Source organism: Peromyscus californicus, unplaced genomic scaffold, assembly GCF_007827085.1.
Source record: "Peromyscus californicus insignis strain IS unplaced genomic scaffold, ASM782708v3 Scaffold_16__1_contigs__length_79575227, whole genome shotgun sequence".
In the NCBI taxonomy this organism is placed as follows: domain Eukaryota; kingdom Metazoa; phylum Chordata; class Mammalia; order Rodentia; family Cricetidae; genus Peromyscus; species Peromyscus californicus.
The window spans coordinates 74467635-74495449 of NW_026294458.1; the positions used below are offsets into that span (position 1 = coordinate 74467635).

The following is a 27815-nucleotide window of genomic DNA, read 5'->3' on the forward strand; positions in this document are numbered from 1 at the left end:
GTTTTCCCAGAATGCCTTGCTTAATATATATATTAGTGATTTTACAAATATATTTTAAATACAATTTCCCCAGTTAATGAACATAATGGAACAATGACCACGACTTTACAATAATTTATCTAATGTTGTCGCTAGGCCATATATTTTACTATATTTTGCATATATTATATATGCATGCAAATATGCATGCAACCGAATGAGAGAATGACCTGTGTGGTGCTATTGCCAAACATGTCTGGATCGCTGCTGTGGGAACCCCAAATCACCAAGTGTTTCCAAAGGACACGAGTCATCATTGAACGGGGAGTGGGGAATTAGATTTGGAACATTGTGTATACACAGCTTTGACTGGTTCCTGTGAGTCAAGGCCACTTACCGGATTACACACATCAGCCGGAAGCCCCTTTCTGATCTTGGAGAGCTTTACCTTAGAGTGAAGCAAGGGTTCTGAGGATCTTTTAGGGGTCAGGAAAGAAATTCCAAGCCCTAGCCTGCTGCAAAAGAGTATTCACTTCATATACACACCTCCAAAATCCTGCCCAGAGACTAACAGGCATTAACTGGTACTTAACTAAATATTCAAAATCTTACAGAGGCCGAAGCAGTCACCAGACAGAAGAGCAAAGAAAGGCAAGAGGAGCCTTTGCCCCCACAGCAGTTAATCTGCCTCCCACACCCCAGGTAGTTGCAAGGTGGAAAGTCCAGAGGCAGAATTGAACATGCCTAATCTCTTTTATAACAATGTTCTTATTTTAACCCATGTCATCGGGGGAAATGGCTGAAAATAGTGACAAATACAACATCAATAAACATAATAATAATTGATTTTTCCAGAGATGAAAAATTTGAAATTAGTGACCATTTCCCCCCCAGAGCATTGGTTGATTAATTTAATGTTCGTCTTGGTCTTTCAAAGACATCCTCTCCCGGAGCATCTGCTCTGCCCGCCGCTGTGATGGGTTTTGTGGTTTTGGACCCCGTGGTTAAAGCATATTGCACAGTTGTGCAGTTTTAAAGCGATTCTTGATAGTGTGAGGGGGGCTGCTGCCAACAGCAAGACTTAGGGTTCCCGAGACTGGAATCTGTGTTGTCGGAGAGAATGTAAACTCACTCGGTGACTGTGTGTTCCGTGTGTCTCTAGCCTCCAGATCTAAGAAACGGATCTGAAGAACTGCTACCTACCTACGAGTGCTGGAGAGCCGACTATGAGGGGAGAGTGAAGGCTACTCTTCCTAAGGACCTAGGTTCGATTCCCAACATCCAGATTGGTAGCTCACAACCATCTCTACCTCAACTTCCGGGATATCTGAAGCCATCTTTTGACCTCCACAAGCACAGGAAGGCATGTGGCACACAGACACACATTCACAAACACACACACACACACAGAGAATAAAGATAAATGTCATTAAAAAAACAAATACTACCTTGTGATTTTCTAGAGTACCCAAAATTCACCAAATTAATTAAAATCTCAGAGTAGAAGTGGACTTTCCCTGAACTAGCTTGGAACTCTCGGCAGGGAACAAGATGATGTTTAAGATGATGTTTAAGTGGTCTTGACTGTTTGTCCCCACTTCCTGTCTCCTTCCTTTGTATAATATATATATATATGTATTTATTAGACATTTGTATTATTTTTCATAATATTTTATTGATTATTTGGGGATTTCACATCATGAACCCCAAGCACACTTACTTCCTAGTCCCCCCCAGGTCCTCTCCTCCCACCCTTGGGACCCCCCCTTACAGGAAAAGGAGAAGAAAGAAGAAGAAAACAAGTCCAGTTTGTGTTGCCCATGTACTCACTGAGCACGGTCAAACTCCTGGAGGCTGGCCCCGTAAAGAAAACTGAGTCCTTCCCCCCAACCCCCAACATAAGCCTTCAGTTGTGGAGAGCTACACTTCATGATCCCTATCACAACTTTTAAGAGTTCTCTTCAATGGCTTTTGTGTCGGCTGCTACTTGGGGCGGATGACAGTAGGGTTGTCACAGAAGCCTTCTCAACTGTGAGTCACCACAGTCATCAATTCCACTGCCAAAGTGGATTCCTTGTCCTTTACAGTCAGCGGGAGCATAGATCATGGACTTCCACATGGTTTTTGGCACTGCCACCTGAAGCCATGGTGATTTCTGGGTCCATGCTGCTGCCAAGGGCCATGTCTGGGTCCATGGTCCTACTGCAGCTGGGGTCTGTGTTGATGTCTCCTTCCTTTTAAAATACCAAAAAATAAATAATAATTTTTTAAAGTCACCTGTAAACCATCACAAAGTTTGCTGATCATATTTACCCTGAGCATACAATCACCATCTTCTATTCTAAACATGAGTAGACTGAGGCACACTGGAGAGGGGTGACTTCCCAAGACCCGGTAGCCACTGAGTAAATTCAGGGGCATGGATGGAGCACCCTCCTCACACACAGCAGAATTCCAGACTCTTTCTCCTTCCACAGTTAGTCTTCCCTAGACCAACCAAGAAGATCTGCACTCAACTCCACCAGTAACATCTCCATCTAATGTCCCCATCACCCAAAACGACTCTTGCATGGAAGAAGCCTGTGTATGCGCACAGAGGCAGGAATTTAAATCTCTCACCTCCCGACCCTTGCCAAACGTTACATCACTTGAGGCTCTGACTTTAACACTCGAAATGTGTGACCGTGAACTGCAGGTACACCCTTAGGGACCCGGATTCTTTGAGTCTCTTTATATCATCAGCTGCAGAAATGAGCCTAAGCTGTGTGCTTTGCAAACGGCTTCCTATGGGGGGGTGGTCCCCAGCACCAGCTGCCTAACCTTAACCTCGACAGTGGCCCTTCCTATTCGTTATGACCTTACTTTTCTTAGGACATGGTATGTAGAGGAGTTTGTCTTGCCTTGTACTTATTACCCTTGTATACTACAAATCCACCAGAGGATAGTGGCTTCTACCTCTCTCAAATGTGTGACCTTTCACCTCATTCCTCTCTGGTCCAACCTAGGGTCCCCACAATTATCTACTAGAATCGCCTAGGTTCCTTCTTATGAAGATGTGTTCAGCCTTGAGCTGCAGTATTCACCCTCACGGGAAAGGAGGCAACAGGAGATGCCCAGGGACCCTTACGAATGGAAACAAACTCCTCAACATTTTACGGAGAATAACTTTCCCTAAGCACAGGTCACGGTGAAATTCAGCACTGAGTTGTCACAGGCCAAGCTCCATAGGCCAGGTCAGCATCAGACATCAATGGAAGATGCCAGAAATAAAGACAAAACCTTTCTTCCAAGGGAGTAACACATCACTTGTAAACACTTAAGAGTGATTTTTTTCACCTTTTTTTTTTTTTTGGCACTAAGAATCAAACCCAGAACCTTACTGTGCTAAGCAAGCATTCTCCCACTAAGCTATGTTGCTTCCCAAGAGTGCATTTTGAAAGGTTTTTTTGTTCCCATTAACTATAGCTTCCTACAAAACATCAGGACAAAATGGGAGGAAATCCCTGCTTTATACCTTCTGCCTTCCAGAGCTGCTGAGGCAGAATCATCCCCAGGAGGGCTGGGGACACAGCCAGAGTCACTGAGTCATGCTCTCCAGGCACAGACCCCATTTATAACCTCTTCCTTAACTTTGTTTATCTCTGCAGAAACACACAGATGCATCGCACTTTCCAGAAGTTGGGGCCCTGTGATCATTACTTGTCATTGGAGGAAATGAGATTAGGGGAGCTTAATTCCTCTTCTCAGAAAGTCCACACTGTAATAAATGGCTCCTCGATGACCTTCATCCCTGGGTGGGGCTGCTGGGTTTCACCATTCCCTCGGGCCCTGGTATCACGGGAACAACTAACGAAGGTGGTAGCTTTGACACTTAACCTCCACCCCAGACAGAAAGAGGACCAGAGAGGCTCACCTTCTCAGTCAGCCTTCACAACACAGGGGCACACCTGTCAGGACACGGTAGAAATTTCAGAATCCTCAGCTTGTACTTTGCTGGGTTTACCCCAGGAGTACACACTGAGTGGATTACACTCCTCACATTTCTTTATGGCTCTGAAGGCCAGAAGTAGATCCGATTATTTCTGGGCTGGGAGGGAGGGATCAGCTATGGGCCTCTCTGGCTCCTCTCAGGATCTCTCTCAGGATCTTTTAATCATCTTTAGAATATTTTCTTTAATTTTTATTAGTTCTTAGAGAATTTCATAGGATTATTTTGATCATATTCGCTCCCCTCTCCCAAATCCTCCAGGATCCACCCCTTATTCTCTCCCGTTTCCAGTCAGTCCCAGATCCACAAGAGTAGAGGACTTGTCAGAAATTATGGCTGAGAGTGGCAATACCAAGGACAACCTGGGGAGACGGATGCTGAGCTGGTTCATCCATCACAGGCCTCACTCACTGGACTCAGAAGCACCAGCTGCCTGTCAGTGCCAAATGCCTGCCCCAGCATGCCTTGGCTCGTGGCTTCTTCTTCCATCTTTAAAGAGAGTAGCAAGGCAGGTTCTGATTTGTCCATCTGGACTTTCCTGTATGCAGGTCCATGAGATGAGAGCAGTCTCACTCGAATAACCAGCAAAACCTCACATAATATAAAATATCTATGGGTTCTGGGATTAAGGTGTGGACATCTTCAGTGAGACAGAGAAAGCAGAGAAAAATCCCTTCCTATGATGAATTCTGGTGGCAAGAGTAGAGAATAAGGCCTTTAGGGCTGGGGAGATGCTCAGTGGTTAAGAGCACTTTCTGCTCTTGCAGAGGACCTGGGTTTGGTTCCCAGCATCCACATAGTAGCTCATAACCATCTGTAACTCCAGTTCTGGGGATGCAGTGCCCTCTTCCTGACCCTCATGGGTACCTCACTTAAGCACACTGTAGCTGAGGTTTTCTCCTGTCCTGCCCAGCCCCACAGACCCTGCAGCCACTTATAAAATAATCACTCACATGCTTATATTAATTAAAACTGCTTGGCCATTAGCTCAGGCCTACCACTGACTAGATCTTACATTTAAACTCAGCCCGTTTCTGTTCATCTATATGTTCCCACGTGTTCTGTGGCATTTCCTGTGAGCCATTACATGCTGCTCCCTGGACAACGGGCTGGCATCTACTGACTCAGCCTTCTAGCCTTCCCACAATTCTCCTTGTATGCTTATCCCACCTATACTTCCTGCCTGGCTACTGGCCAATCAGCATTTTATTTACCAACCAATCAGAGCAACACATTCACAGCATACAAAGCCATATCCACAGCAGCATACAAACTAGTCCTCAGACACACATCTATACACATAGTAATTAAAATGACAAATAAATCTTTTTTAAAACAACAAGGTTTTTATACCATGGCATAATGACTGAAGGACCCACTGGGTTCATCATGGTTTATTTCTTTTGTTGTCATCATTGCTGACAAAAAAGAGGGCCCAGGTGAGCAGTGTGTGGTGGTACACACCCACAACCAAGGTATATGAGAGGAGGCGGGGTGCTCAGGAACTCAGGGTCACTCCTGACTACACACGGATTTGATGCCCATCTAGGCTACAATGAGACCATCTTGAAAAGACAAAAAGAAGCAGAAGGGAAGGGCCGAGGGGACTTGAATGGGATTAGGTTGGAATCCAGGCTAAACCATGCAGGAGGAACAAGAGACTCAGACTGTACGTAGAGACCCCATCACAGCATCAGACGTCTGGGAGGTAAAGAGCTGCCTGAGGAGCTCGGTGAGCAACAGGATGGGTTGAGGGGTCAGAGTTCGAGTCTTAGAGATCTCACACTCCCCAAGTCAATAGAATCTAAATGCCTCATTCCACAGTCTTTGCCCCAACCAATCAGCATTCGGGAAGGACCAACCAGAAGGTGATAGTGATGAGCAGCAGTATCATGCTGGCACAGTACCACCAGATGCTTGCCAAGCACCCCAGTCTCTGTAGCATACACCACCCTGGTACACCTTCCCTTAGCCAGTCTCTATTCAGAGACCTGTGATCCCGCACTATCAGTATCAGGGCTGAGCATGCTCCCAGGCCCTGGTGGGTCCATGCTGCCCTGGACCTCATGGTCCTTCTCTTAGTTATCTGGCTTGAGACATCCTTGGCTGAATACTCCATTATGTAAGTCCATCAAGGAACATAGAGGCCAAGAAGAAAGGTAAGACAATGCCACTGTCTGGCAAAGAGATTTCTCCACTGTCTCAGGAGAGAGGTGAGTCCTAGTTTGGGAGTGGGAGCTTATTTCTGTAACTGGAAGATTCAGAAGGACGTTGGAGTAGGTAACTACCCTGGTCTTGTTCACAAGGCATTTAGGTAGGGTTTTAAGAAAGCACAGTAGTACATAGACCCTTTGGGCTCTCATTCTAGTATAAGAAATAGTCACCATCACTCTTACTGCCACAGACTAGCACAGGCTGCCTATAAACAAGAGCGGGGGAGCAGGCTTCCTGGTCACACTGCAAAGTCACGCTGCACAGAAAACCGAGAGAAGGCGGCCATTTTTTGTAGCCTATGAATCTCTTTGTTAGATTCTGCATGAATTGATATTTGTTGTGGGCCCAAAGCAGAGCAGCCCCTGAGAGAGAGGGGCCATGACAGCCTCATGAAATTTCTTGGCCAGTTATTAAAAATAAGAGCCAGAAATTCCTGAACAATGCTAATGTCTCTTTAGAGACCTAGCAGGACAGACAGGCCCAAGCCAAGCCCTGGGTTTTCAGGTTCCTCTAAGTGAGCTCTGTGTGTCCTCTGACCATGAGAGTCCATCTAGAAAGGACTCTGGGATGTCTGCTTTCAGAACTGAGCAAGTCTCTAAACAGGCAGAACCCTGACCCAACCGACAATCCATGCAAACAGAGAAGAGGATCCTGCTGCCCACCTGGCGCTCTCCTAGTGTGGATGTTACCACGTTCTTTGCTTCAAAGGAGAAGAGATAATGAGGAATTTTCTCTGATACACAAACTTCACAGAAATACTATGAAGATTATGCACACAAAGAAAGAAAGAGAGAGAGAGAGAGAGAGAGAGAGAGAGAGAGAGAGGAAGGGAAGGAAGGAAGGAAGGAAGGAAGGAAGGAAGGAAGAAAGAAAGAAAGAAAGAAAGAAAGAAAGAAAGAAAGAAAGAAAGAAAGAAAGAAAGAAAGAAAGAGAAAAAGAAAGAAAGAAAGAAAAATTCCTACAAATATATTAAGGTAGAGACCCAAAGGTAGCATATAGCTCAGAGAACCTAACCTTGGCAATGGACACCGGGCATCTGTCACCATGAGCTCCATGGTGAAGTGGATGGAGAAGTAAAACATGGAGCCCATGAGCCTCCACTTGCGTCGTCCTTAGCATGATCAGCATCCCGTGTGCTGTCACGCTTCTTCAAAGGTGGCATTTAATGAAGCAAGGTATGCTCTCCTAAAACCTAAGCTTTGGCTTGCAAAGTGATGATGGGTGGTGATGAGCCCCTTCTCGGTCTTCCTACATTTCCTGGTTACCTGATTTCCACTCTTTTGTTTTCCTTTTTCCGGGAAGGGCTAAGGAGTCTCTGGCAGGGATCCCTCCTCAAGTTAAAAGGCCAGAGTCGGCATTTCCTCTTTAGGACACCAGGGAAGCCAGGTGAGATGGACATGCCTGCAGTTGTTGACTCGGAAACAGAGATGGGAGTATCTTCTGGAGTTTCAGGTAAACTTGGGAGTGTCTCTCTCCTCTCTCTCTCTCCCCCTCTCCCTCTTTCTCCTAAAACACCATGAAACTATGGATTTAGGGAAACAGAAGTCAGGCAAAAGGAGCTAAAGAAACATTTAGATTCCCAAACTGCAGTCCCTGCTCAGGGGTGTTTTCAGAGGCCTTCCAACTATAACCAGCCCCCTCCTCCTCCTAAGAAAGCAGAGTCTGCCTAGAAGGTCAAAGTCATCCAGACACTGTCTCCAGGGTGCACACAAGGTAAGGACAGTTCTTGGGCACAGATTGATAAGGTGCTTTACTGAACTCATCCTAATAAGCTTCACATATTCAAAAGGACCACAGATGGAGACAGTGTAGCTTGGTGGTGACAAGCAGGGACTCAGGCTTTACGTCCCACTAGAGACTTGGTTCTGTCTGTTCTGTGGGTTGTATGCTATCCTCCATCTCCAGGATCCAGAAGTTGGCATCCTCACTCCAGTGCCTCAGACAAGGTCTTCAAAGTGCTGATCACGTTTCAGTAAGGTCCCTGGGGTGGGTCTTAATCCGATATGACTGGTTTTCCTTTAAAAGGAGGAAGCTCAGACCCAGGCTCTCCTATGAGGAGATGACCATGTGAGAATTAAGGGAGATGTTATAATAATATGTCTACCAACTGAGCCCTGTGTGAGTGTTTGTGAGCTTGTGTATGTGTGTTTGTGAGTTTGGTGTGTGTGTGTGTGTGTGTGTGTGTGTGTGTGTGTGTGTGTGTGTGTGTGTGGTTTGACACGGTGTTTTCTGTATCACAGCCTAGCCTCAAGCTCACCATACAGCTGAGTTTGATCTTGACCTCCATCTCGCAAGCACTAGGACAACAGGCATCTGCCACCACACCTGGCCTGAGCTTAGACTCTTCCGCCTCCAACTGTAAGAGAAAAAGTTGATGGCAGTTTCTTCAAGTGTTTGTGGCATAGTGAGATGACTGGTCCCCAAGCATCTTGCTGTGCGGCTCCCTGCCTCTCCTGACCTTGCCCATTCCTGGTGGGTGACAATGACAGTGTCTAACATAAGAGGCTGTTAAGATTCACGAAAAGAATTCCTTTGTAGACTCTGTAGACTCAGTTCATATGGCTTAGTCGGCAAAGTACTTGCCCTACAGGCATGAGGACCCATGTCAAAAACCTGGGCATGGTGGCATGTGCTTGTACCTCAGTGCTGGGGAGGCAGAGACAGGTAGATCTCTGAGGTTTGCCGCTAGATTACCTTACTTAGTGAGCTCAAGGCCAAGGCCAATGATAGACCTCTTCTTTATAAAATAAGCTACATGGCTCTTGAGGAACACTGAGATTGACTGCTGGTATGCGCACACACACACACACACACACACACACACACACACACACACGAATGATGATGATGATGATGATAAAGAACCCATATGAGCAATTGTTGCAAATAGAAGTTAATACAAAGAAAGAGGCCCATAAATATTTGTTAAATGAAAATTTTAAAGCCAACATCCACATGAGTCAGTCTATGAATTATTCGTGACTTTTGACTCTCCAGCCACATGGCAGTAGAGGAGAAATAAGCAATCCTTTAAAAAGCCAAAATGTCATTACTTATCCCAAGCCCTGCCTGAACTGTTCTAATTGTATCTAAATTGTTTCCTTCGTTCCTCTCTCAACAGTGTGATGTGGCAGTGCCCAGGGCCTTTAGCTCTCTAATCAATTATTAATCTGGGAGTTAATAATTCATGTTAATTGGTGCTATAAGCACTTTCTCTGGCAAATGTGAGCAAAGGTCACAACTTTTAACAGCAAAGGCGAAACATTCTCCAAGTTTCTTTTTCCATGGCCTATCGTGGAAATACTAAGATACAGAAGACAAAATTTAACCAGAGCCGGGGAAGCAAGATAACTCCACAGCTGAAAGACTAGATGTCCCCTCTCACTCGGGGACCAGCTCAGTTCCACAACCTGCTGGACGAGGAGAGGTCTCCAGGGACCGGGACTTCAGCCCCATGGGAGCTCTCCCTGCACAGACACGCTCCCTCATCCAGGTTTGTGGACCTCTGACAAGATGGAGAATACAATAATATAAGCCAAAGAGCTGGATCCTTGTGTATCAAGAAAGTTCGGTCTTCAGAAAATAAAAGGAGGCATTTGAGAGACTAGCAAATCTCGGGGTTTTCCTGAAGGATGCCTTTCCTAAATTGTAAGACCAGACAAAACGCTCCATACTGGGATAGCCATGGAAGGAAAACCCACCACCACTGAGCACTTTGGATTCCCCAAATGTACGTATGCTCTCTGTTTCTTTTCTCGGAAGGTAATTTCTCATTGCCACAGAAGGCAAACAATAAATATCTTCCTGTTTCAGCCACCCTGGATTCCCTGCGCAGCCCACTCCTTTGCCCTGGGCCTGCGAGGCAGCCACACAGGCCCGGCACTGTGGGTGCTTGATCCCTTTGAGCCTCGATAATTGTTTGAAAGGTTCATGTCAAGCCCCAGACTGGTGTGATGAAATAGCTCATTCCCATTTGGAGAATAAAACTATTCCTGGTAGCTTTTTACAGCCTTGATTAAAAGATAGACGTGAACTATGCGGAGAGTGAGTTGCAGACTTGGGATAAGGCTGAAATAGAAACCACAGCTTTGAGAGCGCCAGGGCCAGGAGGCCAAGCCTCCAACTCTTGTTTTTCTAAGGGAACTGTGAGTAACATATGGTTCTCATTGCACCCCCTTTTGGCCATTTACATATCGGGGGGCTGTGTATTTGGCAATAGGTCCTATTTTTAGGAGTCCTTGAAAACCTGCCCTTTGAAACTGTTTTCGTTCTGGCGCAGATGTATGTCTTAAGCAGTATGAAAACACAAAGCTAAGAACGGAAAAGAGAAGCATGTGTACCGAAATGGATGGGTTTTGCAGCCCGACGTCGCACAATAAGAAAGCAATCTTTCAGTTGCGACTTTAAAAATGGATCCTTGCCCGAATTTCCTGGCTATTTCCTCCTAAATGACTGTTTCTTTACAGAACTAAACTAATAGAAAGAGACAGGTTGTCCCTGTGCCAGGGCTGAACAAGCAGAGTAGGACAGAGGCTGTTTTTAGGGAAGGAATGTAGCAAGATAATGCCTGTTCTGTCTCCTGCTGCCTCTTGGGCAGAGGCCAGAGAAGATACTGCTTGCCCACTGCGTGCCTGATGCATGCTCACTGCATGCCCACTGCAAACCTGCTGCATGGTTGCGGGCACCTCCTCCCCACCTGGCTAGACCTGAGTACCACAGTTCTATTATTTGCAATCAGTAACAAAGATTCATCCTGTGTCAATCATACAGCACGGAGAGTCTTTGTCACTCACTGTAATTAATAGCCTTCACCTCACATGGGAAGGTGGGGAAGGATGGTGTCTGTACATGACTCGGGTGTCTTCAGAGGAGGCTTCATGGGTCCTTGTGCCTTCTGCCACAGTAAGATGCCAGAACTCCAGCTGCAGTGGGAAAGGGGTAAGCAGAGTGTGTTTGGTGGGGCTGGGCAGACAGTGAGTCTTGCCAAGCAAGCCAGAGGATCTGAGTTCTGTCCCTGGAACCCACATAGAAAACATGTATGTGATCCAAACACTGGAGAAGTAGAAATAGGCAGATTCTTGGGGTCACTGGCCAGACACATTAGCAAGCCCCAGGCCAGTGTAAGACCCTGTTTCCAAAAACAGGACAGAGCCTGAGGAACTGTACCCAACACTGACCTCTGGCCTCCACATGCACACACATACACATGTGCACACACATACACACACACACACTTATACACACATATACCTCTACACACACTAATACGCACATGTGAACACACGTGCACTGAGTGAGAGACCGCATGCTCTGCAAGGGCCTACTTCAGACTGTGAATTCACTCAGGAACCTATCAGGGAACGTTAATAGGCTCAGACTTCAAAAAGGCAGCACTAAAAACAGGCTTGAAGGTCCAGGGAAGGGGGGCCGCTTACCGTGGGCTAGACCCCCCATACCAATTAACAATTAAGACAGCCCCCCGCCCCCACACAGACACAGACATACCCACAGGCCAGCCTGAGCTAAGCAACCCCTCACTGAGATTTCCTTCTCAGGCAACTATAGCCTGCGTCACCTTTACAGTTAAAGCCAACTTGGGTACTGTGCTTTGTGACAAATATCATTTTATTAAACAGAATTCACTGTGCACTTGAAAATAAAAGCTTTGCCAACACAACTTTAATTCCTGCTCTTGGCACCCCCAAAATTTAGTTGACGTATTTCTAAGTGTTTGAGTGAATGTCTGCATGACCCCTACCCCAAACTCTTTCTCACATTGTGCAACTGATTAGTCTGTGTGTGTGCAGCTCTCTGTGTGTACTCATGGACATGCACATATGTGTGCAGGTGTGTATGCACATGGGAACAGGTATGTGGAGGCCAGGCATTGATGTTGGGAGTCTTCTCTGACCTTGATATACCTTATTCTTTGAGGCAGGGTCTCTCCATTGAACCCAGAGCTAATCATTATAGTTGGTCTAGCTAACCAGCTTGCTCTGAGGAGTCCCTGTCTCTTCTGTCTAGGCTCTGGAATCACAGGCAGGCTACCACACGTCCTCACCAGGCATTGACACAAGTTCTGGGCATCCCAACTAAAGCCCCCGGGCTTGAATGGCAAACATTTGTTCCACATAGTCATCTCTCTCTCCAGACCACACCACTGATTAATCTTGAGGGAGAAAATTAATGTAGATTCTTATAATCTTTTTTTTTTTTTTTTTTTTGGTTTTTCGAGACAGGGTTTCTCTGTGTAGCTTTGCGCCTTTCCTGGAACTTGCTTTGGAGACAGAGGCTGTCCTCGAACTCACAGAGATCCGCCTGCCTCTGCCTCCCGAGTGCTGGGATTAAAGGCGTGCGCCACCACCGCCCGGCTGATTCTTATAATTTTAAGTGGAACACACACACGCACACGCACATGAGTGCACGTGACTACCTAAGGCCAAATTCTTCGCCTTTTCTCTGCAGGGGAGCCATGCAAACGTGAGAACCATCTTAGGTCCCTCACATCATTTGGGTCACAGCAGACTCTGCTGAAGGGTTACATGAAATCACCCTGGCCATTTCACTGTCCCTATCATTTCCTCTCCAATGCCACACTTGAATGGCATCACACGGCATTTTCTCTCCTCTAATCTGCTGTGAATGATGCCTTTTACCAGAGCTCCATGAGTTAAAATCCTTCATTACCTCTCCACTGCCTGCACGGTAAACCTGTGCTGAGGACTGGGCTGGACAGGTGGATTTGGGACAACCCAGAGTCTCGGTTCCTGGTGCTCTTGTTTTTCCTGCTCTCTGCCCAAATACATACACTGAAGGCTGGGGCTGTTTTCCAGTAGATTCCATACAACAGAGTTATTCAGATAACGACAGAAGCTGAATTACACTCCCAAAGTAGCACATGATGTTGTCGAAGGTCTAGCCTGGGCTGCATTTTCATGAGTCAACACTGGTGGTGTCCTGATGGGAAGTCTTCCCTGCCGACTAGACAGGATTCAGAGTCACCATGAAACACGTCTCTGGGTGTGTCTGTAACGTGTCTTCTGAAAGGTTTAAGTGAACAGGGAATGTCCACCCTGGATGTGGGCACACAAAGGAGACGGTGAGCTGGGCAGCCGCCCTCCGCTCCATCTGCCCCTGACTGCAGCACACTGCGCTGTGGGCAGCACCGTGTGTTCCTGCCGCCTTGCCTTCCCCATTGTGACCGACCGTACCTCAGACCGCAAGCCAGGATAACCCCTTCCTGCCTCAGCTGCTGTAGTCAGGTGTCTGGTCGCAGCAACAGGAAAGTAGCTGACACAACCCGACTGTGTACTGACCGCCAAACTCCCCAGCCTCTGCACGGTGCTCTAACAGGAAGCTCGTTCCAACATCTCAGCCACATGCCTTCCTGTTACTCATGGGGACGGAGGGGATGGATTACAAGCCTGCTCAGAGGTTACAGCGGCTGTGGTACCTTCCTGTCACCCTGTCTTGGTCAGCTCTAGCTGTATAACAAAATATTGTGGACTTAAGCCGTAGATGTTTGTTTTCCTGTAGCTCTGTGGGCTGTAATCCAAGGAGATATTCCTGTGGGGTTTGATTCCTGGTGAGGGCTCTTCTCCTGCTGTATGAAGGGTCGATTTCTTGCTGTGCCCTTGTGTATTTCTTCCTCAGGATATACCCATGAAGGGACTCTCGTCGCCTCCTCCTTTCTGTAAGACACCAACCGTATCACATCAGGATCCCATCCTTTCCACCTCACTCAGCTCAACAACCTCCTGCAAGTCCACAGACACAGTCATGCTGGGAGTGGGGGCTTCGATTCATCTTAGTCCATAGCAAGCTGTATCCCAAATTCCCCCGAAGAACAAAGCACACTTTCTATACACAGCAGAAGAACAACTTTCTTGACTACTCTACAAATTAGCTTCCCAGGCATCTAGTGCAGACTTTATTAGTTGTGATATATTTAATATAATGATGGTACAATGATGCATTATTGCTGTTTGATGAGGGGGAAATGCAATCGTGTTGTAGGTGTTTCAAGGTTTGGAATATGAAATTAGTCCTATAGAACCAATTTTTACCTAAAGTGTCAATTTTATAATAATGCATACACGGATCATTGTGGATCAGCAAATGAATAATTTGTAATTTAACTTGCATTTACTGATACGTGTACAATTTGTTCTAAAGTCCTAATGGGAAAGGTCAAGGCTACCATGATGACCTAAACACTAGATGGTACTTTACGAAACTAAGGCAGTTTCGCTGTTACCACCAATCTGAGTCACAGCAGGAAAGCAAACCGATGAGCTGATAAAGGCCCACTGCACCTGTCCTGGCAGGAACCGCACCTTTTCCTCCTTCGTGAATTATTAAGGTTGAGGAAAAGGAGTTGCTGTTCCAGAAATGGATGGACGCTGTCAGGCACCATGTTTCCTGCTCAACTTGGCTTGTCGTTGGCTCGGGGTTCTGCCTGGCATGTAGATGGAATGCAAGGTTTTAGAGATGATTAGACTATTGTTCAGAGGGTGCCTCATCTCCGGTGGCTTCTAGGACCACTTAAAGTCTCATCTTTAACCTCGCTTATCCTGTGCATTAAGGAAAATGTGGACCTGAATTCCAGGTACCAATTTCACGTCAAGCTGGTCTACAACGTAACCCGAGAAAAGTGCAGAAGCTGCAAAGGAAGGACAGTTCGGTGGCTGTGGTTGGCCGAGTCTGTGTCAGGCCTGACTGCCACAAGAGGTTGGAGCTGCCCCAGGGGATGTCTGCTCAACTGATGATTCTGTGAGCCCTTGCATAGAGCCAGCTCAGGAAACAGCCACACTGGGGGGCAGGCCAACACCCCAGCACTGCCAGTCTTGAGCTGAATCCACCTATAAACAGCGACAGGGTTTCCAGGAGCCCCTGCTTCCTTCTGATAAAATGAATTCATAACCTAAGAGACAGTCTCAGCCACACTGGCCCCACGGGGTTAAACTCTGAAGGGACCTGGATTCTCAGCACCTTAGGGAGACTGAGCATGCTCCATCACAGCTCCCTGTCCCCAGCATGGCCTCCTCCCCACCCGTACCCATCAGCTAATTCCACCCTTTTCATCACGACCTGGATTCCGTCCTGTCTCCCTAGGACGTGTGCTTCCAGAATTCTCATATTTTCAGAGTCTGCACCTTGATCAAGGTTCCAACCCCAGCTCAGTTTCCTGCTGTTTTTCTTTGTCCTAATTCTCAGAAGTGTGTTCCCTGCCAGGGTGTGTGACCATGGGCTCCACTCCTTCAGAAGAGGAAAACAAACAGCTGCCGCCCCCGGGAATATGTGTGTGAGTGTGAGTGTTCCTTACCATATTTCTACTCATTTACAGATTAACTGAGAATGGATTCAAGAAAAACCTGAAAGATCATGGAGGAACCACCCCACCATACACACACACACACACACACACACACACACACACACACACACACATACATACACACACACATACACATACACACATACATACACATACATACACACACACATACACACATACATACACACCCATACATACATACATATAAACACACATACACACACACACACACACACACACCCATACATACATACATATAAACACACATACACACATACACATACACACACACACACACACACACACACATATACACACATACACATACACACATACATACACACACATACACATACATACACATACATACACATACACACACATACACACACACATACATACACACACATGCACACACACATACACATACACACACATACACACATACACATACACACACACATACACACACATACACATATATACAAATACACACACATACACACACACATACACACACACATACATACACACACATACACACATACACACACACATACACACACACATACACAGAGAGAGAGATACACATGGTCCCTCCCACAGTCTCCCATCTCTCCATTCGCTCTATTTCCAGACCCCACTGTCATCAGCCAGCCTTATCTTGACCATGGATTTGATGAAGCCATGTTAACCTTGAAAGACCATGTCTCCCCCTGGCTGCCCCCCCCCCACACACACACACCCACACACTTCCACAGAATAAATAAAAACATTCGGTGTCTGGTCACTCATACACACATCAGCTGCTGGATCTGCTGCGCCCTGGCAGTTGGAACCGACGGCCTGTCACCCCAGTCACCATATCAGCACCCTGCTAGGACCTGGACCCTGTCTCTAAATGTTTGTTAAGATGACCCTAATTGTCCGGACTCCTTAGCATAGACATCATTACCAATGCCCTGGAGTTTTTACTCGGACTCTCACACCTCAGTCTGGCAGAGGAAACCCCCACAAAGGTGTCAGCCTGCCCTGTGGCCACTACCGAACGCTGATGGCTGGTCCTCCCTTCCTTTGTTCTTTTCACTTGTCAAGACTCCTCCCAAATGTGATGGAAAGATTAGATCTTCAAAAATTGCCTCACAACCTGAGATGATCCCTCTCCTCTAAATCCACTGTGAATAATGGCATCCGGCTCCTGGAACAATAGGAAATGTCCTGCTTCCTTGCACACAATCACCGTGGCAGGGTCACAGACTGGTTCTGTGGGTTTCGCTGGGACTTCCCCTGGGTTCTAATCAAGAAACTTTCTGGGTGCAGCGACACACACCTATAGGCCCAGGTATTCGGGAAACTGAGTCAAGAGGAATCCAGATTTTTAGGCCAGCATAGGCAGTAGATCAAGACCCTATCTCAAAAAGAAAAAAAAAAAAATAGAACTCCATTTCCCTTTTTATGGAGCAGGTGATCAATGCAGTATTTCTTAGAATAAGCAGCCACTTCTCTTATGGGCGTCTTCTTTCTCAAAGAAAACCCTAGAGTGTTAATAGGGGTGGTCCCACAGTAGAAACAGATAAAAGTTATCTAATAGCCCTGAACAATACATCTGTACCATTCCCTGTTAGGCTTGAGAAACAATCCAGAAAGGGAGGCAGAAAGAATGTAAGGAACAGAAGATAGGAAGCAGGCCTGTGAGAGTCTTCTAGTCAAAAGACAGCCATGACAATCACACACACACACAGAGAGAGAGAGAGAGAGAGAGAGAGAGAGAGAGAGAGAGAGAGAGAGAGAGAGAGAGAGCAGCCTCAGAGGCCTGCACTCGGTCTTCAGAACACACCTGTCAGCAGTAAGCATGAGAAAAAAAGGACCCAGGGGCCCATCCATGACTGAAGACTCCTGCTTACTGAGAGACTCAAGGAGCCATTGTTTCGGGTGTGTGCCCACTGGTGACCCTGCCAGGCTCTCATGGATAGTTCCGGTCCAGTCCTCAACAGATGGCCCTGCTTAAACTAAAGGGGTCACAAGTAAAACCTGCAGTCATGCTTCTGGGAAGGGGGAGGTAGGGGTGGGGAAGGGACATGGATATGGACTGTAAGGAGATAAGGGAGAATGGGAGGGGAAAGTGATCAGAATGCATCATATCCATGTGTGAAATTGATGAAGAACAAAATCAATCAGTAAAAACATAGCTGCTGTAGCTGTCCCAGCAGTTACAGTGTAGTGCCAGAAACATTAGCAAGAACCAACATTTCACTGACCCTGGGCATGATTCTGAATGATTGGCTCACTCTAATCCCCCTACGGCCTATGTTCCAGCAACATCATTTGACACCAGAGGAAGCAAAGGCAGAAAAATTACAATAATCATAAGGCTATGATGGGCATCGTGAAGTCGGTGACATTGTTTTGATCACTGTCATTCCTACCACCAACAGACAGAAATCCCGCTGCCTACCCTGCAGATGGTCTAGGCCCCACTTGCATCTGATCAAATGCTCAGCAGAAAGAAGCGTTCCACATAGTTGGTCTAGGAACATGTTTGGTCCCTTCCTGGTTGCTCTGCCATCATCTGGTCCCCTGGAGCTCTCTTTGGAGTACACCCTGCTGGTGGAGGATGAGATACTGGAAAATACAATGTCTCCTGTGTCTGATAGAAAACTGGCCTGATGAAAACGTGCTCAGAAGCCTGCATCAGGTGTGAGGCAAGGAAACAAGAGAATGGAGGTCCGTGCCCACCTGTCCAGGGTGGCCACCCACTCCCCATCCTGCCCCATGCCAACTGACATCAGCATAAATTAGACTAAGATGCCTCATGTTCCCAGGAACAGTCAGTCACCTGGCACTTCTAAGCCAGCCCCCCACTTTGACAACTAAACCAGGGAAGTAAGTCGGGGTGATGGCCACAAGGTGTGTGAATTTCCCCTGAGTCACTCATACTTTGGTCTGAAACAAACCCAGCCCTGACACACCACAAAGTCCTGACCTGGGCCGGGCATCCTGTAATATGAGCCGGCTTCTGAGTGCTAAGGTGGGTCTCACCCCTTTGGAGTCGAGTTCTGGTTCCCACCACACCTTGTTTGTTCACGAGGTCACAGAACCTTCCTGAAGTTCAGCCGGGCATAACAGGACTTATCTGACCATGGCTAGAGGTACTAAGGAAGAGAGGGGCCGAGAGGCAGGTACCCCACAGTGCTGACTCCTCCCTCCTCGACAGCCAATCACGTCCTGTGGATTTCAGGTTTTAGTTGGCTCCTCAGTCAGTCAATCTCTGAGGAAATTCCTTTCAGCCCTTTTCTGTTTGAAGACACTGCCATTCACAGCTGTTGTCTGGGGCACATCATCAATTCAGTATCTCTTCCGAAATCCACAGCTTATTCCAAACCTGTTTGTTTCTTGGCATCTTTTCCTAATCAGAACCCACTCTGAACACGGATGTCATGGGAAATGCTCCCAGAACCATGTTCTGATTAAGCAGGGCACCCTGGAAGAGAGAAGTGTGGGAGACACAGACACATCCACAGAAAGAACCTCGAAGATTTGCAGCCAAACAGAAAACCCATGTTTTTAAAAGTCACTAAAGTAATTACATAGAATCCAAGAAGCAAAGATACTGTGATCGTCTGTCTGGGTCACCAGCTTGACAACATCTGGAATCAACCACATGGCAAGCCTCTAGGCACAGCTGTGAGGGATTTTCTTGCAAATGTGAGCAGCATCTTCCAGTGGTGGGTCCCATAAAGGGGCCTTCTGCATCCATGTCACCTCACAAGGTCATTTCTGGTTCACGTTTGTCTACCCGGCTGTGAATGCTCTGGCCATCCTTCACTGGTGTCACAACCCAGCTCCTTCAAGTTTCCACCAGAGGCTCTTCTAGAATCTTCCAGGGCCTGCTGAGGCACCAGACTCACAGACTGGGCAGCTAGTGAGATCTCCACTCTCTGTTGTGAAGACAGCCTTACTGGCCTACTCGGACCGCATCTTGGAAGCCTGTCCAGTGAATCTCTCTTCATACATATTCTCTAGGTTGCTTCTGTCACTTAGAACCCTGACTGATACAGACATGGCAGAAATAATCACAAGGAACTCAACACCTAGAAACATAAAACTGCTTGTAGTCATTCTGTCAGAGATGTTTACATCACCAAACTGTATTAAGGACATCTTAGATATTATAAAAAGTTATAAAAATGGAATTAAATCACTCTGTTCCAGTAATCAGAAATATACTTTTGCTTGTCTGTAATAAACAGGTAAATTGGAGAAAAACATACTACACTCAATAATTTTCAACTACAGACTAAGAATGTTGTGGGATATTTGTGCACTGTGAAAATGTATTGCTGTGATTGGTATAATAAAAAGCTGATTGTGCAGTAGTTAGGAAGAGGTTAGGCAGGGCTTCCAAGGACAGAGAGGACTCTGGGAAGAAGAAGGGCAGAATCAACATCCAGACAGAGAGGAAACAAGAGGTACAAGATGAAAGAGAGATAATGCCACATGGTAGAATGGAGATTAATATAAAGGGTTAATTTAAGTTATAAGAGCTGGTGAGACAAGCCTAGGCTAAGGCTGAGCTTCCATAATTAATAACAAATCTCTCTGACATTATTTGGGAGCTGGTTGCTTGTTTGTTTGTTTGTTTTTGGAAACATGAGTTTGCACACCTCTGAGAACTGCACGTCATGTGGGTGACACTAATGTTGAACACCCCACATTTCTGGCAAAATGTCACTCAAAATTTGTTGCTATGGTAAATAGCATTATGATGGTCATCTTATCCTTGTCTTTTGGTCTTTACTAATCCTCGCTACATAGGTCTCTCCTCAGCTACTGCATTCCTACAGACTACTGAGTTTCTTACTTGACAGTTGACATAACAGCCCTTGGCTGGCCGAGACACTTGTCTAAGGAGAATCTTACGGAATTTGCCTTCAGTTATCCTCAATAATGAAAAGAAAATGAGTTGAAAACAGGTTCTATTTCGTGTACTTCTTGCTTGGCCTGAAAACGTGGGTGGGAATGGATCCAAAGAATTCCTAGACATGGTGGGTGGCTTGAAGAGGCTATTTTTATGATAACTAAATTTGCTCACTTTCCTTTGCGCCAACCAGCAGTTTGGCTAATGAACCCTTTTACCTCCTCTATTTATTCGAGAGATTAGACAATGTTCCACTCTCTATAATGAGAGGGTTTTATTTTTTAAATTCCAAGTCACAAATATAGGTGGGGGAAGCAGACATGAGATGAAGATGCAATTCATTTGGCCCAGACCCTGCAAGTGGCTCCTGAAAAGGCCAAGTCAAGAGGAAAACCAGAAATAAAACGGAGTAAAAGTGGAGCAACTGAGAGCCAGGACTCTGGGGTGTGCTTAGGCAGAGGTGCTCCCCGGGGAGCACAAACAGCAAAAAACTACAGCCAGTGAATCAAGGACTCATAATAGGCTAAGGAGGTGAGGTGTCTGCCACACAAACATAGGGCCCTGTGCACCAATGAGAGGCAGACGCAGGCGGCTTCCTGGGCCTTCCTGACCAGCCAGTGTAGAGAATCAGGGAAATCCGGGTTCTGTGAGGGCCTCTGTCTCCAAAAAAAAAAGTAGGTGGGAATCAAGAGGACATCATCCATATCATCTCTGACTTCCATGTGTACACACACACACACACACACACACACACAGAACACAGATGAAGAAGGGCTAATGGCCAATGTGCCCATCTGGTGATCTTGCTGGTTGGAAACAGCTCTTTTGAAGTAGATTACACACAGCTTGAGCCATCCATGAGAATTGCAAGCTAATCCTTAAGCGTTATTATGCATAATGGGCCTAACAAAATCCTCTGTGGGTTACTGAACGTCACTACAGGCTGGCATTCTGAGCTGGCTGGCCAAGGTAAAGCCAGTGGACTTACTGAATATGGGTCCTGTCTAGCCCACAAATCTCAAAATTGCTCAGGTTCCTTGGAGCCTTGTTACATTCCCAGCAGCCTTGGGAAGCATTGCTCAGCACTGAGGCAGCATAGTCCTTTGAGCAAGCCCAGACACAGTTTCCAGAGAATACACCCCCACAGACTCTGCACTTCCCTGAGAGCTGCACGTGTTTTTCCAGATAAAATGTGTCTTCCCCATAGAAGGAAGCCCTAGAAAGCTCCAGAAGAATGGAGGGTGGCTTTGAGACACCCAGTCACACAATGAGTCAACAACGCTGCTTCCGTTCTCTGCTCTTTCTTTCCCAGGGTCAGTGAGAGCCAGGGCAGGGCAGCAGAAGAGTCCTCACTGGGGCCAGGGGCAGAGCATCTCTGGGAGAGCGTGGTGGCTCCTGTGCGAGACCAGGAAAGAGCCGCCAAGCAGCAGCCAGAGCTTGGCAGGGCCTCTCTTCGTTTTCCTTGGCTCGCGCTCAGTACCTGTCTGAAGGCTGCAATGAAGGAAGGAAGTTTTTCAGGAGATTAAACTGTTATTGTTTCCTCTGCGGCTGTCTTCGCTGGAGTATGAGAAAAGCTTTAAGGGTACTTGAAAAGAGATTTGTCTGAATGGCAAGGCTGTTGTGACTCATCCCCTCCCTCCAGGTGGGATTTGGCCAATTTCCTCAGGAAAGTGGTTGATTAGGGCCCGTGGATTTATCCATGGCCTAAATATAAGATGTCATAAAGGTGATTAATGCTGAGCTCACCATCACAGGGAGTTAAGAGTTTATAAAAGCTATTTTTAACCGTTTGAAAGGAGGGAAACTCATTTTTCAGGTTGCCAACGTGTTCCAATAGTTAAAACCTTCTTCAGAGCCCCCAATAATTCACGCTACCCACAGTTAAAGGTCGACTGTGTTTTCGGGTTTTGTAAAGTTTATTTGAAAAATTGATTCAGTGTGTTTTGTTGTTTTTATAGAAGGCACACGGGGGAAGGAAAAGATGTAAAGTGTATTTCCATCATGGGAGTGACCACAGTTCCTGGTGACACTCTCACGCAAGAATCTCCTTTCTTCTCTCTGTCCAGCCCAGGAGAGTGGAAGCAACTTTCCTGTGTCTGTATCTATCATACAAACAGCAATTGATGGAGAATGTCTGAGAAGGTCTGCAGAGCCCAACAGCCAAATAAACACAAAGCAGACCAATCCAGAATGTTCCTGGTAGATCCAGGGCTACCCAGAAATGCTCCAAAGTGCTACTCTCCTATTACAACAATTCCACACACGAGGTCTCCATCATAAATATTACATTTTCTCCCCAGTCACAAAAGGAATATGTGCAAGTAGCCTCTCTTCCAAGGCTACATTCCCAACAAGATGGCCACAGAATTCGCTAGAGCTGCCAGGTACTTTCATAATGTAAACACCACGTGTAACTGTATAGTGGGCCAACACACTAAGGGGCCATGACAGGATGTGTCATTTGGGGTTAGATAGTTGGGCTTTATGGGGGTGCTAGATCATGAAAACGTGTTTGCTCTCAATTGCTATCAACAATGTTGACACTTCCTGTGGTCTTTGCAACACCTTAGAGTTCACTCTACTCAACCTGGAACTCTGAGGTTGTCTCTAGGGTGTTTGAAATCCCTCCATCTCTTCTGTAAACATCTATAATACCCTGTACTCTGCCAGGAGCACTGACTGCTTCTCCGTGCTGAGGAGGTAAACATGACTCAGATTTTTCAGTGAGCTCCCATGGAGCCTGGCAGACACGAAGAGTCTCGCAGTAGCAGGAGTAAGGTGACATGGACACATGTATATGTTGCTCCCTCCCCAGGGTCAGTGAGAGGTAAGAGTTCTCCTACAATGTCAAAAGCAGAGATAACAAAGGGACAATAACAACTGACTGAAAACTTCTGTTTAAGTACACGCAGGAACCCAGGCACCTCTTACTCCCATATCCCAGTGCCCTGACCATAGTCTTAAGACAGAGTTGCAGAGGAGACTGAGATGTGCGGTATTGCTCCTCCGAATGGTAGGGCTCCTCCTGCTGCTGGACAGAGGAAAGGGAGAACGGCCACAGTGGAGCACTGGTAGTTTCTCCAAGTGTTGTTCTCAACCTTTGCCCTGTAAGGATCCAGAAGGACCCCAAAAAGTGTGGCTAGCGACTCAGAGTCCCTAGAGGAGAACCTATTACTATTACTTTATAAATAGACTGAGTATCAAGCTGCCTCCTAAATACTTACCTCTCTACCCATAGATTAGACCAGGTCTTGGTCCTCATCAGAGAAGCCTCTTTCCACAGTAGACAGCAGCTGATACAGAGATAGACAACTGGTGGAAATGCAGAGAAGGAGTGTCTGTGAAATGCTAGTCCATAAATGGGGTTTCTATATCACACCCTTTGCTCCCAAGTCTCAAGGAACACGGTGTGGGGCGGGGGCAAGTAGGAAGATTGCAACAGCCAGTGATCAAGGAGACTTCTAGACACAACAGGACAATTGTACCCATGGACTCGCTGATGGAGATCAAGCCAGTAAACATCCCAGCATGGTGGGGGAGAGGCTTAAGAGGCCCCAACCTCTAACTAAGGAGCTATTGGCAGTTGATGGCTACTAGAGGAGGGGAAATCAATTTTCTTTGGGGCTGTGCTCTCTGGCAGGTTAACCGTGCTCCAGGCGATCCACCTGCACACAGCTGAGCAGAACTAATTTGGGACTGAGTGGATTGTAAAAAAGAAAGACAACGTTAGAGGCAGGTCTTGGGGTAGAATCTGGGAGTGGCTGGGGGGGAAGAGGATGGTGGATATGATCAAAGTACCTTGTGTATACATTTATGAAATTCTCAAAGAATTAAAACTGAAGTATTGGCAAGCATATTGGTTACTCAGTCCTGTGCCTATGTACCACAATGGACAAGGCGTGTGATCATTATCTTCTGTTAAATATTTATAATTACACATAATTATCTACTATGTATTTATTAGAATATGTGACTTGTTTTCCCATTGAATTTCTTAAATTTCTCACCATTTAAGTTGATATTGAAATAAATAGCAACATAAGCTACATGGGATTTATTCAAAAGATTGTAGAGAATTTAAGATGAGCAAAAGGAGAGGGAAGAGACTTAGAGTCTGTATATGTGTGAAGAGCTGAAACAAGGAATCCACCCTGGCATGGGCTCGGCTGCCACCGCAGGCTGCTTGCCTAGCCACCTTGAGTTCCTTATACGTGGGTTTGTAGACTATCATGAGTGTGACCATGGTACCAAGCAAGCACACATTTTTGTGGCACTTACTGGCTCTTCACTAATGTTGGAGACAAAGAAAGACAACTTTATTTTATTTTAAAATAATATCTAAAACTTATACAGACTCTCACTGAAAGATCTCTGGTAGATTCAGGGTGTATCTTTTCCACCTCAATTAACCTAACTAGGGAGCTTCTCACAGATAGGCATTCTCAGAGATCTATCTCCTAGACGATTCTAAATCCCGGCACATTGACAACAGTGTCAACCACTGTAGTGCGGCCAGAAAGCACTACAAACCTCCAAAGAGAAAACGTGAATCAGAGATAAAGGACAGGTTATCTCCCATCTGAAGAGGAGTTCTCACTTGCTGTGGGATGTCTTTCTGTACGCTGTGAATATGTGTTGCTCTGATTGGTTGATAAATAAAGCTGTATTGACCTATGGCAAGGCAGCTTAGAGGCAGGCAGGAAATTCAAGCAGATAGACAGGAAGAAGAAAGGAGAGACAGAGAAGAGATGCCATCCTGCCACCCAAGGAACAACATGCCAGCAGACCAGTAAAGCCACAGAATGTGGCAAAACAGATTAATAGAAATGGGTTAATTTAAGATATAAGAGCTAGCTAGCAAGAAGCCTGAGCCATGGCCATTCAGTATGTAATTAATGTAAACCTCTGTGTGTTTACTTGGGTTTGAGTAGCTGCAGGACCGGGCAGGACATAGGAAAACTTCTGACTACACTCACTGGGCACTCCAACCACTTTTCACTCAAACAACTGCTTCAGAGTCTAAAGTAGTTTCAGCATTTTCATTCTGATCCCTTCACCAAAACCCAAGAATAAAGCTATTCTGCCCTCACACATCACAGTTTCACAAATCACAGACCTTGAGTTTTTCCTGGTAACATTCTCTTCCCTTCTAGAATACCTACAAGGTGCTAACTGCAACCTCCGTCACTCTGCATTCATTTGTTCCCATCAGAACAGCTGTTGTACTCGGAGGAACCATCAAGAGTCAATATCCAAAATAAGCAATCATCCACAACACCTCAGCCTTCCTTTCCTCTAGGAAGACAACCCTCCAAGTCCCCATGAGGAGCAAGTGCAGAAATATCCCACTATGACAGTGAATGTCTTCATGGAAGTGAACCCTACCTGCTGTGCCTGCTCAGCACCTCCCCATGGGGCCTGGCCTCTGCTCTCAGGGAATCTCCTCCCTTCTCCACTCCATTAAATATAATATGATGCTGTCCACAGCCACAGTCCTGGATATTCAGAATCACTCCCAGGAAATTTGAAACAAAGAAAGAGCACCTTCTCTGTCTCATTTCCTGAAGTGGTACCTCTGAGAAGGATCCAGTCCAAGGCAGCAGGAACAGGAAGACAAAACAATGTGAAGGACAAGATCATGCCAAGAGCCACTTCTGAGGCTCAACCCTACTCCCGGCCTTTGGAGCATGAAGCAGCCCAGCATCTGTTTAACATATTCCTTCTTTACCTAAATTGCATTAAGTTGAATTACCACCACTTACAATTCCCATATACAGAATCACAGCAAGTTTCCCTTGTAATCTAAATGCAAACACTTGAGCCCCCACATGCATGGCTGGAATGAAATGGCACCAAAGTTAAGGAAAACCAATTTCCAATGTGTGCTCCATCTCAGCAGGGTGTGTGTGTGTGTGTGTGTGTGTGTGTGTGTGTGTGTGTGTGTATGTGTGTGAGTGTCTGTGTGTGTGTATGTGTGTGTGTGTGTGTGTGTGTGTGTGTGTGTGTGTGTGTGTGTGTGAAGAGCACCAGTTATTCAATAACACAGAATGGAAAACATGCAAGGCAGCCCTCTGAGGGACCCACAGGATGACACCCTGTTCAATAAAACAGCTCAAAGCCTTTCAGATTTTTCTTTGCATCTGAAACTACCAGGAAGGGTGTGTTCATCATGCACAGCAAAACCTACAATCAATCATCTTTCTCCTCTACTCAGAACTCTAGTCCATGCCTACCCCATAAGCCACCCACTGTCTGTCACTCATTCTTCCAACCAATACATATAGTGCATCTGCTCTAGATCAGATTCCATACAAAAATCTCTGCCCTCAGGGAGCCTCAATTTTAGCAGTCAGAAGATTGTTACCAAACTGTCTACTCTTCCAGGTCAGGTATGTTTTCTTCCATTATCCCTCTCAAGGCTACATCAGCAAATCCTCTCTTTTGGAGTCTTCCCAACAAAGGCCGTGTCCTGAGCTGCTGCAAACAGAATTCCTCCAGGTGAACAGGATGTGCTTTGAGTCTTTCTAAATGAGGAAGTGGCTGTGAATGTGTTCTTGAGCTATTTTCCTGTGCTATACTCTAAATACAAAAATCACACAGGAGTCAGGATTTATGGAGAAGATATATATAGAAACACACACACACATACTGTGAATGGGAGCTTCTGGGAAGAAGCTATGACAATAAATAAGGGTTGATTGACAGATTAGAATTTCAGTGATGTGTAAGGTTAGAATGTTGCAAATCTAGGGGCAGACTATCTTGAGCTCTCTTAACCCTTCACCCAGTAGCCATTTTTTGCTCACCACTGTGTGTGGGAGAAGATCCTTGTGACTATTAGGTAAATCCTTTAGAATGCATGAATAGATGTCCAACATCCACCAACCCAAAAGCTAAGAAAGTTTTCAGTGTCTATAGTAAACATTCCTCTGCTTTACTGTAACCCACCTACTTGATGGTCCCACCAATGCATCTAAAACATGTGTTGACCTGTGACTTTCTTCATTCTGACACTATTAAAACTTCACAGAACTGCCGCATGTCAGAACATGGTATTGGGGGAACCTGATGTGTTCCCCAGGCATGGTTGCTCATATTTGGCTCTAGAATAAACTATCTCTTCTCCCCTTTGGGGTGGGAGCTGTGTTTCTTACATCAATAACAAACCCGTGTTTGCATGTAGGTGTGTGTGCAGCATATGTGTGTCAGATGACTGATGTGGTCTCTGTGACATGGGGTTTCAAAGGTACAGCTCTCACTGACTGAGAAGACAGATCGCTCCAGAGAGGAGTGAGCTCATTTAGAAAGTGACTGTCACCTGTGCTCAGGTGTGGCGCTGCAAACGGGAAGACTCGGAGCAAACAGAGACAGGCAGGAAA

General features: G+C 46.1%; 1 long non-coding RNA gene across 1 annotated transcript in view; it reads right to left on the reverse strand.

Moving 5' to 3' along the window:
- Window positions 1-1784: 1784 nt before the first annotated feature.
- LOC128111619 (uncharacterized) overlaps window positions 1785-27815 on the reverse strand; it is an 87836-nt gene continuing 61805 nt past the window's right edge. Inside the window, exons 2-3 of the long non-coding RNA XR_008218678.1 lie at window positions 12869-13872; window positions 1785-2213 (exon numbers count right to left, since the gene is read on the reverse strand). This is a non-coding gene — a long non-coding RNA (uncharacterized LOC128111619). The remainder of the gene's footprint in view (window positions 2214-12868; window positions 13873-27815) is intronic.